Below are 14,977 nucleotides of genomic sequence, written 5' to 3'. Positions count from 1 at the left end.
ATAGGGTTAATGGATGTGTGTCCAGTCTATCTGTCCTGTTGCCCATCCTGCCATCCATGCACCCATCAATCCATCGATTTATCCAAGCATCCATCAATCCACCCCCGCCCAGGTCCAATCAACTGCCCATTCTTTCTCTTGCCACACCCCGATCATATTTACATCCATACTCCCCCAACCACAGTACCCAAAGTATCCCTCCATCATCCCATCCATTCACATACCCTAGCTGTCCATCCAACCATCCACCTATCCATCCATTTATCCATCTATTCACTTACCCGTCCATCCATCCATCCATCCATCCATCCATCCATCCATCCTTCACCTATCCATCTTTCTATCCATCCACCTATCCATCCATTCATCCTGGATCCATCCGTCTTTCTATCTATCCATCGTCCGTCCGTTCATCCACCTATCCATCTTTCTATCTCTCCATTCGTCCATCCATTCATCCATCTGTCTTTCGATCTATCCATGCGTCCATACATCATCCAATCCATCCATCCACGTGTCCTGTCCGTTCCTCTGTCCATCCATCAAGCCTCAAGTTCCATCCTTCATCCACCAATACATCCATCCACGTACCTCCCATCCCTCCCTCGTACCCATCCTATTCATCCATCCACCAACGCACCCATCCCTCCCTCCACCGCAGCACTTTACATCAAATAAGAAGGGATGGGCGGGTAGTGTCATACACCTGTCTCTTCCATGGTGTGTGAGGACAACCATCTGTGCAGCGCCACCGAAGAGCGGGATGCTGAAGAACACCAGGAGGGCACAGAGCGGCACTGACTCCACCAGCCACCAGCCACCCAGGCCAGCCAGCTGGCAAAGAGGCGACCCACCGACATCCTACCCCACAGCCCACTCACCTCCACCACCACAGGCGCACGCCTGAAGCTGAGACTGCCTGCCTGCTGCTGCTGGCAGCGGAGAGACAGAGAGACACAACCGGCCCTGAGCTGAGGTAAGAGAGGCGCCACCCAGATACTAGCCAGCACCGTATGGACACATTACGTTGTCCCCTTGCAGATCATATAGAATTTCTATAGTGTTTGTTTGGGCTTGATGGTTGACATATGTTTACTTCCTGTCAGGCCATATTCCCTGAATACAGCCTTTAGCCACGTAGAGTAGAAGTTCATAAACCAGAATCACACCTTTCACTGATTTACCGTGAAAGATATGGCCAGCGACAACTTTTGGGACCCATAATATGACACGAAATCTGCAATGCTGGAGGTATATACCCAGGGTCTGGGGTAGAGCTGCCAATTTAGGTCTCTGGGTTTAGAGCCAAGTGGCAATTAATTCAAATCCCTGCCCAGATCCTTAGTGCATGTGTACTCTTGGTGCAAATAATGCTGTGCCTCCGTTACCAAGCGGAAGCAGATAAGCATGCGTCATGTGCAGTGCGAGCAGAAGGTAAGCGCAGAACTGTTGAAATGCTGTCCCTTCCAGCTGGGATGGAGTGGGGGAGCTGGGACACATTGGTATTTGACAAAGGTTTGGCAGAGGGCGTGCCAAACAATATCTCAGTTACCAGTTTAATGGTATCCACTACGTAATAATTGATAATTTTACTATAGCTGATATGATAGCTCAGTGGGTTGAGCGCTCGCCACTGCATTGTGTGTGTATGATCTGCAGGTTCGAATCCAAGCAAGGCCATCTCAGCCTTTCATCCTTCTGAGGTCGATAAATGAGTAGCAACACAGGTTGGGTGATATTGTATGCATATTTGTTCTATAAAAAAGAGCTTAAACGTAAGTGCTGTACAATAACATATTATCATTTGGCCTTGGACGTCTGCTTGCATTCACAGTAATTTGACAATATGGATCTATACATACAGATATTAATGATACATATGGTGATCCATTCTTGCATGCAAAGTTATGTTATTTTATGAGTTGTGTTGTAATGTAACAGACACATGAACCCTCCATAAGTAGCATTTTCTGTAAAGTCGTGAATTGACCCGATTCACGAGTGATGGTTTGAGGGCCACGTTTTGCGAGGGGTGGGCCACTTTTGTGAGGCGAGGACTGGGCCACTTTTTTGAGGCAAGGGGTGGGCCAATTTTTTTGTGGTGTCCGGTCGTATTTCTTGTCCCAGTCCGACCCTGCTCAAGCTCCACCGATTCTTCTTCTGATCAACGGGGACCCGTTTTGGAATTTTTCTACGCCCCTCAATGGCGGATTTCCATCGAATTACACTTCTTGGAGGATTCCGGAAGACCTTTGAGGCCAAGACGAGGGAGATTCGACGCCTACTGTATCCAAACTGTTCAGGAACTAGCCAGGATGTGGATTACAGAATGTCATCAATTAAGATGAGCACTCCTGGTGCCTCTACTGCCTTCACGATGACAAATTGCACCTGGAGAAGGACTGTGCGTTCTGTAAGAACATTTCCGTCTGGACAATGAAGGATCTTCATATTCGACTCACCAACTGGCTGAAGGGGAAGAGCCCATCAGCAGATGAGAAGAAGAAATCCGAGCGGTCTTCTAAGAACTTTGAGGGCGCTCCGTCGACGGGAGCCCAACAAAAGGCTAAGCACCGCAAGTCTGCGGGCTCCGGGAGCACCGTTGATTCGGGCTCCTCGGCTGCCAGGCAGGGCGCGATGTCACAGACGCCATCATCCACCAGCCAACGCTCTGACTCGGTGAAAAGGAAGTCGGAGAACCCCAGTAAGCTTCGGGAGAAGCCCCGGTTGATCCCGATGGAGAAAGCCAAAGGGGGAGGCGAGGCAGTGACCCTCCCCCTAAGGTGACGGCCTCAGACACGCCCAAGGTCATGAAGGCCCTGATTCACCCGGCGAAGGCCTCGATTGAAGAAGTCGTGGCGGCCCTGGTGAAGCCTGCGAAGGCTACCCCAGTGGAGACGACCTCCGGGCCCAGAGTTTCCCAGCCACCCAGGAGGGAAATACCTTTCCAGCCTATCGAGAAGACCCCAGTGAAACCCCTTGATGAGAAAGAGGGGTGGGACACGGTAGCCCTAACTAACACGGAAACCACCACCGAGGATGAGCTGGCTGGCGTCAAAAAGATCCTGGACATGAAGTTCGAGGAGGTCAGAACCTACGGGAGGGATCCCGACGAGGCGGACGTAGAGAGCAACAGGGTTGCCCTTACCAGCAGCGGACGATCCAGCGGTGCCTGGACCGTCGGGGAGCACACCAAACAAGCAGAGGTGAGTCCATCCTCCACCTTCCATCCAGCTTTCACCCCCATCCCCTCCTCTGAGGGACGAGACAGGGACGGGGACGACAGAGACGGACGACGACGGCGACGACAGGACGGATCTCCCATCACCCCCCTGCCCGGGCCTCCCCTCCCAACGAAAATGGCTCCTTTTACGCCATGATCGCCAGGGCATCGGAGCTTTTCCAGCTATGCCCCAAAGAGCAGAAGAAGGAAGGGTTCCTCTACCAATGACAGGAGGCCAAGAGGAAGACCGTCCTCTCGGTCCCCTTACTGGACGACATCTGGGACGAAGGACTGTCCCTTCTGAAGAACCCGTCCACGGCCCCTGCGAAGAGGTACGAGAAGTAGTATCGGTTCCCGGACTCTGCTCAGTGTGCCTCAGGGCACAGCCGTCCCCGGATTCGGTGGTCTCTGCGGCGGCCAAGAAGAAATCGGCAGGGGCGACGGCATCAACTTTCACTTCCCCGCCGGACGCCAAGGGGAAGAAGCTGGATGCCATGAGACGAGGGTTCATCTCGTCGGCAGCGACGACCATCAAGTCAGCCAACGCCCTTGCAATCATGGCGCGACACGACAGGGAGCCATGGTTCAAGATCGCTCCCATCCTGGACTTCCTCCCAGATGACAAGAGGGCAGAAGCCCTTGAAATCCTGCAGGAAGGTGAGGTGGCATCGGACCACGCCATCACGGTGGCCACGGACATCGCCGACACCAGCTTTCGCCAGATGGGCAACAGCATTTGCCATCACTGGCGCGGTTGTATCAGGGACACTGATTTCCGTCAGGATGTGCAGACCAGGCTACTGGACATGCCCTTCGACGGAAACAACCTGTTCGGCAAGGCAGTGGACGAGTCACTGCAGGCCATCAAGGTGGACTCCGAGACGGCCCTGGGTTTTCTCCTTCAACGACGGCAGTCCTTTCGGACCTCCGGAGGCAAGTCTCGAGGTGCCTCGTCGTACTGCCAGGCAGCCCGCTCCTCGTCGCAGGAAGCCTACAGAGGCCGCAACAAGGCAGGAGGACACCGTCGTCATCGCCAAGGAGGCAAAGGTGGCAAGGCCTCGGCGAAACAAGACTGAACCGGCTGTGACGTCGGCCCCCCACCCGAGCACCCCGGTGGGAGGCCGGCTGGCGAAATTCATCAGCGTGTGGGAGTCCATCTCCGACCGTTGGGTGCTGGCCGCCCTGGCCAAGGGGCACTGCCTGGAGTTCCAAAGAAAGTGTCCCCGTTTCCCACCTGTGGCCAGGAAGGAAAACCATGTGCCACAGCTGCTTCTGGAGGTACGAGTAATGCTGAGAAAGGGCGCGATAGAACTCTTCCCAAAGAGGCTCTGGAGTATACTCGCGGTACTTCCTTGTCCGAAAGAAGACCGGCGGATGGCAGCCCATCCTAGACCTGCGCCGCCTCAACAAATACATCAAGTCCCAGAAGTTCCGGATGGTCACCCTTCAGCACGTGCTGGGACAATTGGAGGAAGGCGACTTCCTGTCGTCGCTGGACTTGGAGGATGCTTACTTCCACATCCCCATACGAAAAGGACATCTAAAGTTCGTCACTACCAGTTCAAGGCTGTGCCCTTCGGGTTGAAGTCGACGCCAAGGGTCTTCACTAAGTGCCTGTCACTGGTGGCGGCGCGGCTGCAGGGGATCCATGTATACCCCTCTCTCGACGATTGGCTCATCCGAGCAAAGTCAAGAGAACTCGATCACACAGTGAAGACCGTCCGCCTGCTCACAGAACTGGGATTCTCGATCAACTTTGCAAAGTCCCACTTGGTACCATCGCAAGACATCCTGTTCCTGGGAGCCAGACTCGACACAGTGGCACGGTTGGCTTCACCGTCGGAGGAGAGGACGAAAGCCATCATGGGCAAGGTACAACGACTGTTGACCATGGAAATGGCCAGGGTGAGGTCCATCAAGTCCCTGCTCGCCATGATGTCATGTGCATCTACCTCGTGCGTCTGTGCAGGTTGCCGATTGCGGCCACTGCAGGAGTTCCTCGACGCCAGTTGGATGCAAACAGCGGGCAGCTTCGAAGACAGGATCTCCCTCAATGAGACTTTCCACCAAGCGATCCGGTGGTGGGGCAACCACGCGCATCTAGCAGCGGGCATGAACATGAACTTCCAGACCCCGGCACATCAGGAAACTGTGACGACAGATGCCTCCCTATAAGGATGGGGAGCGCACACCAGAGATGCCTTTGGCTCCCAGAGGAGAGGTCACTACACATCAACATCCTGGAGCTCCGAGCCGTGTTCTGGGCCCTCAGGTCGTTCCTTCCGTCCCCCAAGGGCAAAGTGGTAAGGGTCTTCACCGACAACACCACCACAATGTTCTACATCAGGAAGCAGGGGGGCACCAGATCCCCGGCCCTATCCAAGTACGCGCAGGATCTGTGGCACTGGGCCGTTGCCCAAGGGATGTTCCTGGTACACTTCCATCTGGCAGGAATAAAGAACACCATCGCCGACTCACTCAGCAGGGAGCTGCGCTCGTGCCACGAGTGGGAGCTTCGGCAGGATCACTCCATAGGAATGGAGCCTTACAGAATTCCGCCTCCGGAATTCCCGGGTCACCGGGGTCGTAATGCCCCGGTAATTCCGGGAATCACGGAGGCGGAATGGTAATACGAGTCCGGCGGTAACCTGCCGGTTTTTCCGGCTCGGTAACCGCCGGACTCGTAATGACCCATGTTCTGGGGCCTCTAATTCGGCGTAGTGGTAAAATTGGCTGTATTTCAACTACCGCCCCATTTTCCACTTACCACCCAACAAGTGGATCTCCTATTCCGACGATGGGGCAATCCCCAGATCTATTTATTCGCGACGGCGACGAACACCAAGTGCCGGAGGTTCGCCAGCAGGTTTCCCTGGCCGGGGAGCATGGGCGATGCCTTCTCATTCCCCTGGGACGGCCTGTTCCTGTATGCGTTCCCACAATTGCAGTTGCGATTCATCAGTTAACTCAGACGGTCCTGGTGCAGGATGATCCTCGTTGCACCGGCGTCGCCGAGGCAGATTTGGTTCCCGGACCTTCTGGACATGTCAGCGCCCCCCCCAGACAAACTGCTGACGGACACGGATCTTCTCACCAGGGAAGGATGCGCCATTCGACATCATGACCCAGTATCGTTGAACCTGCAGGCCTGGCTCCTGCAGCACTAGAGTTCGGAGGGTACGATATACCGGCGGACTGCAAGGAGGTGCTTGCAAAGGCCAGGGCGTCCTCGACTCTTACGTGTTATGGACATGAATGGAAGAGGTTCTCTGTCTGGTGCCGTGCACAGAAGATCAACCCTCTGAGGATTACGGCCCCGCAAGTGCTGCCTTACTTGCTGTGGCTAGCCAAGGCAGGGCTGGCTCATGCCTCCATCAAAATCCATCTAGCGGCGATCTCCCGCTACACCAGAACTCCGGGGTGGTCGTCGCTGTGGTCTCATCGCCTGGTGAAGGAGTTCATGAAAGGACTGCTTCGCTCGTTCCTGCCGATGAAGGCTCTGTCCCCGGCGTGGGAGCTCAACGTGGTGCTGACCAGGCTCATTGGTCTGCCATTTCGAGCCTTTGCATTTGGCACGGTTGAAGTTCCTATCATGGAAGACAGCGTTTCTTGTGGCCATCACCTCCGTACGACGAGTGGGAGAGATCCAGGCCCTCTCCTGTAAACCTCGATATCTGACATTCCACGAGACGAGGATAGTGCAGAGGACGCACCCCTCCTTCATGCCCAAGGTGCCGTCGGACTTCCATCTCAACAAGCCCTTGGTGTTACCTGTTTTCTTCCCGTCGCCGGCTGAGAGGACTTTGCACTCGCTAGATGTGGCTAGTGCGCTGAAGTTCTACGTGGACCGCACGAAGACTCTTCGGAAGACGTCACAGCTGTTTGTGAACTTTGGCCCTGTGAACCAAGGGAAGGCCCTCTCGAAGGCTTCCATTTCCAGATGGCTCTCCGGCTGCATCATGCACTGTCACTAGTTGGCAAACCGACCGTTGCCCGGCCATCCGAGATCCCATTCAACAGAGCGATCGCTGCTACCACAGCGTTCCTGTCTGGTGTGCCCCTGCTGGACATCTGCAAGGCTGCTAGGTGGAGGTCGACGCACACCTTCACGAGAATCTACTGAGTCGACCGGGATTGCGCAACCGGTTCGCTTGAAGGTGAGCCTGGTGAAGAGGTAAGAGATGCTTAATGTTGTGTTGGTGAAATGCTTAATGTTGAGCCTTGCCACCTCCCGTGGTTGTGCATGTGTGAACTGCTATGTATTCTTGTATTCATGAGCATGTGAATCCATGGAAGACCCCATGCTGGAGAAGGAACAAGTTACTTACCTGTAACTGTTGTTCTCCAGCATGGGTCTGGCATGGATTCACATGCGAACACTCCCTCCAACCCCTCTTCTCTTGGTCCTACTGCCACTTTACGTGCTACCAAATCTGAACATGGCTGCTAGAGGAGGGGCTTAGGTAGAGGGCAGTCATTGGCGGGGGGCAGTATGACCCAGAGACCAGTGATTGGTTATTAGGAGAAAGACAGTTCAGAAACGAAACTGAAACTGATTTCTTTCTTCACAGAGGATTCCCAGCCTGACGACGGGGAATATTCATGAGCATGTGAATCCATGCCAGAACCATGCTGGAGAACAACAGTTACAGGTAAGTAACTTGTTCCTTCCTTTTCACCTGGTGGGAGTCAAAAACATTGACCCCCTCCTCAGCAGGGAGCTGCGCTCTTGCGACGAGTGGAAGCTTCTGCAGGGTGAAGTGGACAACTTCTTCCTCAGGTGGGGCAGTCCCCACATCAATCTGTTTGCGACAGCGATGAACACCGAGTGCCCAAGGTTCACCATCAGCTTCCCCCAGCCGGGGGAGCATGGGGGAAACCTCGGAAAACAGACGATATACCTGAACAATAATATCAGGATTTTTCTGTCTTGATTTTACTTTTCCAGACCTTTACACTGGGAACATTAAGGATACACTCCTTGACTAGAGCAGCATAACAAAAGGTTGTTTGTCTTGGAGTTTTTCCCCGAGACCCTGGCAGGACAGACAGACATATCCAGGTCCTACCACTTTGCTGCCAACAATAACCGCATTTCCGGTTATACTTTTTCAGTTTATCAATCCTTTACTTTTCTGCACATCTGTTGCTCTTTGGACACCACCGTTTTGACTTAAATGCATCTCTTTCTGTGATGAAATAATAGATCTAATTTAGGTGTGTGCCACACCGCACCAATTTGGTTTATATGTTTGGAGACTTTTATATGTCTTTGTTGTTTTTTCACTGTCAGTTCCTTGTTGATTTATCACTTGTCGAATGCTTTACATATATTATATTATATATATTAAAAAAACGTTTGTTATGTGAAAATTGCCTCACGGTTGTATCTCATATATTGTCCCAAGAGGATTTATTTTCTCACAATAATTGACTATAGCATTTATTGCTTATACATTGAGCTACTTAGGGGAGCCCCAGGAATCAAATGACCCCCGTTTCAGCTCTTTACTTCTGGCACAGCGACACTTTTTCCTTTTTTCATGATTTATGGGGAGCATGGGGAAGGCATTCACCTTCCCTTTGGGAAGGCCTGTTCCTGTATGAGTTCCCTCCGTTGCTGCTGCTACTACAAGTCATCAGTCAACTCAAACAGTGCTGGTTCAGGATGATCCTCGTCGCACCAGTGTGGCCGAAGCAAATCTGGTACCCGGACCTTCTCAGCATGTCAGCGTCCCCTCCAGTCAAGCTACCAGTGGTCGTGGATCTTCTCGCCAGGGTAAGAGGCGCAATACTGCACCATGACCCATGATCGCTGAACCTGAAGCCCTGGCTTCTGCAGCATTCGAGTTCGGTGGTTAGGAGCTGCCTGCGGACTGCAGGGAGGTCCTCGCCAAGGACAGGGCGTCGTGGACTCTGAAGTATTACAGACACAAATGGAAGCGTTTCGCGACTTGGTGCCGATCACAGAAGTTTAACCCTCTGAGGGTCACGGCCCACAAGTCCTTCCAACTTGTCGTTGGCTACGTTAGGGCTGCCGCACGTCGCCATCCTGGTGCATCTGGCGGCTATCTCCCGCTACACCAGGGCTCCAGAACAGTCATTGCTCTGGTCGCACCATCTAGTCATGGAGATCATTAGGGAACCGTTCCGATCGTTCCCGCCGGTGAAGGCGCTGCCCCGTTGTGGGAACACAACATGGTGCTGACTAGGCTCACGGGGCCCCTTTCTAGCCTATGCATAAAGCTCCACTCAAGTTCCTGTCTTGGAAGACAGGTTTCCTCGTGGCCATTGCCTCTGCCAGGATAGTAGTTGAGATCTGTGCCCTGTCCTGCAAGCAGCCTTATTTCACTTTCCACGAGACAAGGGTGGTGCTGCGGACGCACCCCTCCTTCATGGCCAAGTTTCCATCCGAATTTCATGTCAACGAACCCTTGGTGTTGCCTGTGTTTTTTCTGACGCCTTCATCGCCGGCTTAAAAGACTTTGCACTCACTGGATGTGGCTCGAGGGCTGACGTTTTATGTGGCCTGCACGAAGAGTTTCCAGGAGGCATCTCTGCTTTTTGTTAACTTTGGTCCTGTGAACCATGGGAAGGCCTTGTCCAAGGCTTCCATCTCCCATTGTCACTAGTTGGCAAACCAACCCCTGGCTGGTCGTCCGAGAGCCCACTCCACCAGAGCGATCGCTGCGACGACGGCGTTCGTCTGTTGTGCCCCTGCTAGACATCTGCAGGGCTGCTACGTGGAGGTCTGCCCACACCTTCACAAAATTCTACTGCATTGACAGGGATTTCAGAGAGGAGTCCAGAGTCGGCCAAGCAGTGCTACGCAACCTGGTTGCTTGGAGGTGAGCAAGTAAGAGTAATTCCTTCTGTTGAGCCTTGCCACCTCCCGTGGGCGTGTATGTGTGTACTGCTATGTATTCTTTATTCATGTGCATGTGAATGCATGCTAGACCCCATGCTGGAGAAGGAACGAGTTACTTACCTGTAACTGTTGTTCTCCAGCATGTGTCTGGCATGGAATCACATGTGAACCCTCATGCCCCTCTGGGGCTCTTCTTGGTCATACTGCCGGTTTACGTGCTAACAAATCTGAGGATGGCTGCCAGAGGAGGGGCTTAGGGAGAGGGCAGGCATTGGCTGGTGGCAGTATGACCCATAGCTCAGACATTGGTTTATAGGAGAAAGACAGTTTATAAACAAAAGTGAAACTTTGTCTTATACCGAGGATTCCCAGCCCGACGACAGGGAATATTCATGAGCATGTGATTCTGTGCCAGACCCATGCTAGAGAACAACATTTACAGGTAAGTAACTTGTTCCTTACCCTACATCCCCCTTGCTTTCCGCACCCTCTACCTAACTCTCTTTCCTGTTACCCTACCTCCCTGTGCCTATCCAATCCAACAGACCCTAACCCTCTATCCCTGAGGGGTTACAGTGTCCTGTTTACTACTATAGTGCAGGTGCCATAACCCTATGGGGATGCACAAGTGTGTGCTGCCCCTGCGTAACAGACAGAGGACCTGTGACACCTGGAGACACGGCTTTGTAATGCTAGTGAGTAAAATGTGAGCCAGAATAACATTGCGTCGATGCGCAGCCATTTTGAGCACTCATCTACCATTGCTGCCTACATTGCCCACAGTGGTGGCAAGGATCAAGTTCAAGACCCTCTGCATTGTCCACAAGTCTTTCTGGGGCCTGGGACAGCACTACCTACAACTCTCTCTTCCTAAACATGTCCCTTCTCGAGCTCTCCGCTCATCCACCTCCAACTCTGAGGGTCAGTCGCTTTTCTAAGCAGAAAGTTGGGGGCAGATCTCTTTCTTCGGCTGGGGCCTCCCTCTGGAACAGCCTCCCTGCCTCTCTCAAACTTGAGCAGAACCACCTCTGGTCCCGGAAGCAACTCAAGACCTTCCTCTTTGCTTCTGCTTTCTCTCTTCCTCTCCCCTGCTGATGACCCGTCTGGTCCACGCACTGGCCACCCTCTGAAGTTGGGCCCAGGTCCCTGCCTGTCCAGTTGCACCTTGCACTGCCTTTTGGCTGCCCCATCACTTGGGGTCTGTATCTGTAACCCTACATCCCCTTCGCTCTGCACTTATGAGCCACCCGTTGGCTGCACTTTTGATTACCTGCATGGAGCCACCCGCTGGCTGCACCTTTGATTACATGCACTTCTCCATCCCCCCCTTGCACTTCTCCCTTTCCCCTTCCCTATACTTGTGTGATCTAAATGACAAGGCCTAGTAAGATCGTTGTTTCGTCCTCCCTCTGTTTCCCCATCCTTGTCTTGTCTGGCCTAGAAACACTTGTGTATAGGCGCGTTATAAATTCCATATCATATCATACATTAAAATACAAGCCTACCTGAAACACCACAACATCCTCAGCCCTCACCAGTCAGGCTTCAGACCTGTCCGTGGCACAGAATCCTCCCTCCTTGACCTGAAAAACCAACTCAACGATATCCACGACACTGGCAACCTAGCCCTCCTCCTTCTCGACCTATCGGCAGCGTTTGACCTGGTCAGCCACCAAACACTCTGCCACCACCTCACTTTAGCTGCCAACATTTCACCCAGGTCCACCAAATGGATTGCCTAATTTCTTGCAGGCAGACATTGTCTATGCTGGAAGCACTGCTTCCCATCCAACTCAAGTTCCCTGCGGGGTCCCTCAAGGCTCATGCGTCTCCCCAACATTTTACAACATTTATACAAAATCACGCTCTGGACATATCTTATACAAACTATGCCGATGATACCCAAATCCTCATTCCCCTCTCAGGGATTTATGACCAAGACTCCAGCTACATCAACAGAATGTATGACACTATCCAAGCATGGTTGGCCACCAGGTTGGCCTGGGGCATAAAATTGTCTCAGGCACCAATGAAAAAGTGACCCACAGTTGCAAATGGCAATTCATTCCTTTTGAAACAGACTGGATGAATTGTACACAAGTGGGAGATTTTTTTTTACAATGTGATGCAAACTGTAAAATTTAAGAATATGCATTCAGGAACAATGGTCAAAACTATTAGCCGCATAAAGTATACATTTTTTATACAATTATGACTTTCCTGGACATTAGTCTGGAAAATCTGAATTCTGAAAGCTCAATTTCGTGGTCTTTAGTCACATGGGGAGAAGTCGGAAGAGCATGATGGTCACACCTACCTCAAGGACAGAGTGTGCCTCCACTCCCCTGAATTCTTCAGTAGCAAGGAACATTTCCAAGGACGAGTTTAATGCCCTAATTGACAGCAGACCACTGAAGTGACGATGGATGATCATGTTAATTGTTGGGAAGCTGTGGTTAAGACTAGCTTATCTGCACCTGGACGCTCAGCCTGCGAGCTGCTAACGTAGGTTGGGAGGGTACTGACACAGGTTGGAAAGTTACCGAATGGGAGGACCGCATGATCAAGGGTCCTATAGTTGTGTAGCCAATTAGACGTCGTATATTTAGTGATGTTCATAGTGACATATTTTAGGGAAGGGCTTAGTTGCCCCAACTGATGTTAAGAAGCCTATCACATTATTTCACTGCCCAAACGAGTATGGATCATATACCTAGATGATTCGCTTAGACCCTGTCGCATTCACCCATAGGTATTTAAGTTTTCCCAGGTAGGATGACATGAGTGATACACAGGTCAACATCATCCATGACGAATATTTACTATAAAGGTGTAATTTATTTAATGAAACGCTTTAAGATAGTGGAGAGACGTCTGCTGATGACCGTTGTCCTCCCTGTTTTAGATAATTGATATTAAAACAGTTATCCTTTTACCAACTACCTGAGTTGTTTTGATTATTGATGTTTGAATACAATTCTGCATCCCCATCTATCTCAAGGGTATTGCTATCTCATCTTAAAGGGCTGGAAGGTCCAGTTCACTCTGATGACATGTACATTGTCATTTTGAATTTCACATTACTATTATAAATATATGTACCTTGATGCACCATTTGCTGTACAGGGGCATTATAAATACCCAATAAATTATTGATTAATATGTTCATGCTGTCATACGTTACATTTTGGTGGCTATTGTATGCATCCCAATATTTGAGCCTTACTTTTTCATCTCTTTACACTTACAGAGAAGTCATCCTCATTGGAGCATTAAGCGTTGGCTTGTGTGGGTGACCTGAATTTCGCACCAACCTCCTGTGTGCCATTGTTTGGAAGTTGTCCAAAAATAAAATGTTCTTGCTGCTTTTGCAATTTATTTTCTGTTAATACATATTTCATTATAAAGAATAAAATGATCAGCGTAAAACTTGATTGCTTCTCTACTACTTTGCTTCTTTGTGTAAACATTGATCAAATCAGCGTAACTTCAAATGGCCTTCAACTATACAGAATGTGGGCCAATAAAGCAAATGGGGGCTTGTACATCTATGCTTTCTATGCTTGCTGACAGGAGCATCAGGGTGGGATGGAACATCACATACTGTTCAGTATGAACTCTTTTGCTGTGCCTTGAAACTTCATCCTGGAGAACTCCTTGGTAGTGCTAAAAGAAGATATAAATCATAAGCTATACAGTATATATAATTTGAATCCGTTTTATGACACTCAACATTTTTGACTGGGGTGTATGTCTAGGCAAACAGCCTGACACTGTTGGGCCCCTATTGTTATGTGTTTTGGCATTAATATAGTGCTCTATATCATTGGTGTGACCTCCAAGTGCTGGAAGTTGAACGCCCTCTGGGATCAGAGTCCAGGTCAGTTGAGAGAGTAAGTGTCGTAGGGTGCATGGGTGCACCAGTTATGTGTGGAGCTGATGTAATTGCCTGATGGTAGCTGCATCCTAGCATTAGATTTGGTGTTGATGATATCAGTTGAATGTGTGCAGTCTGGTGGGTGGACACCCAGACTGGGTTCTGGCTGCGTTAGGCCTGTAGGACGCTTATGTGTGCAGCTAGGCCGGTTTGTCATGGGATATAGCTGCGTTTTATTAGAGTGATGAGGTGTTTGTGGGGTACTTGTCGTATGTGAGCAGCTGGGCCAAATTAATCGAGGGGTATAGGTGCACTCTAATTGTGTGATTGTGTAGAGTAGAGAGTAATGTCATGATGCCTACCCCCGGGCAGCTGGACCAAGTCCATCCGCCCCGGAAGCAGGCATCCGGACATCTGTTTAAACCTCAGAAGCCCCGGCTAGGGGCTATCTGGGTTCAGTCCTGGCGCCTTAGGCGCCAGGCTCATAGTAGAAATCAGTCCTAGCGCCTAAGGCGCCAGGTTCATAGTCATCACTTACCTCAGGCATCCAGGCCAACGTGAGACCTGGAGGGACTATTTTTCCACAAGGACTACTTTTCATTCGGGTGTGGTTCTAGGGACTTCTTACCTGGGACTACTTTCAAAGCTATTTAAACCACGCCCAATCTTCAACACACGCTTCGCGTTATTCTGCATTTGGCAGCGTAACGCTCACCGTGTCTGCAAACCTGCATCCAGCCTTCTGCCACGCCCACCTTGAACACGGAGCCCCTAGGAGAGAAAGGAAAATAGAAGAAGAGGTTAGATTACAGACTTTAATCTGATTCCTCACCTGATTTCGGATCCTGCATCACTCCGAGCCTGAAGGGACATTCTTCCGGCACGCGTCGCATCCCAGCTGCAACGCCGCTCCATTTTCACCAGCCCACAGCATCTCCGACTCGGCGCTGCCTCTGTCACTTTTTCGGTGATTTTCAACACCTGGGGAAAAGACAAGAAAAAGCAAGGT

General features: G+C 51.2%; 1 long non-coding RNA gene across 1 annotated transcript in view; it reads left to right on the top strand.

Moving 5' to 3' along the window:
• LOC138529125 (uncharacterized) overlaps positions 1–13,525 on the top strand; it is a 60,876-nt gene extending 47,351 nt beyond the window's left edge. The window contains exon 2 of the long non-coding RNA XR_011284476.1: positions 13,342–13,525. This is a non-coding gene — a long non-coding RNA (uncharacterized lncRNA). The remainder of the gene's footprint in view (positions 1–13,341) is intronic.
• The last annotated feature ends 1,452 nt before the right edge of the window (positions 13,526–14,977 follow it).

This window comes from Ambystoma mexicanum, chromosome 1q (assembly GCF_040938575.1).
Source record: "Ambystoma mexicanum isolate Mex_15411 chromosome 1q, UKY_AmexF1_1, whole genome shotgun sequence".
NCBI lineage: Eukaryota > Metazoa > Chordata > Amphibia > Caudata > Ambystomatidae > Ambystoma > Ambystoma mexicanum.
Note: the sequence above shows the minus strand (reverse complement) of the source record. Positions and strands in the feature narration are given on the sequence as shown.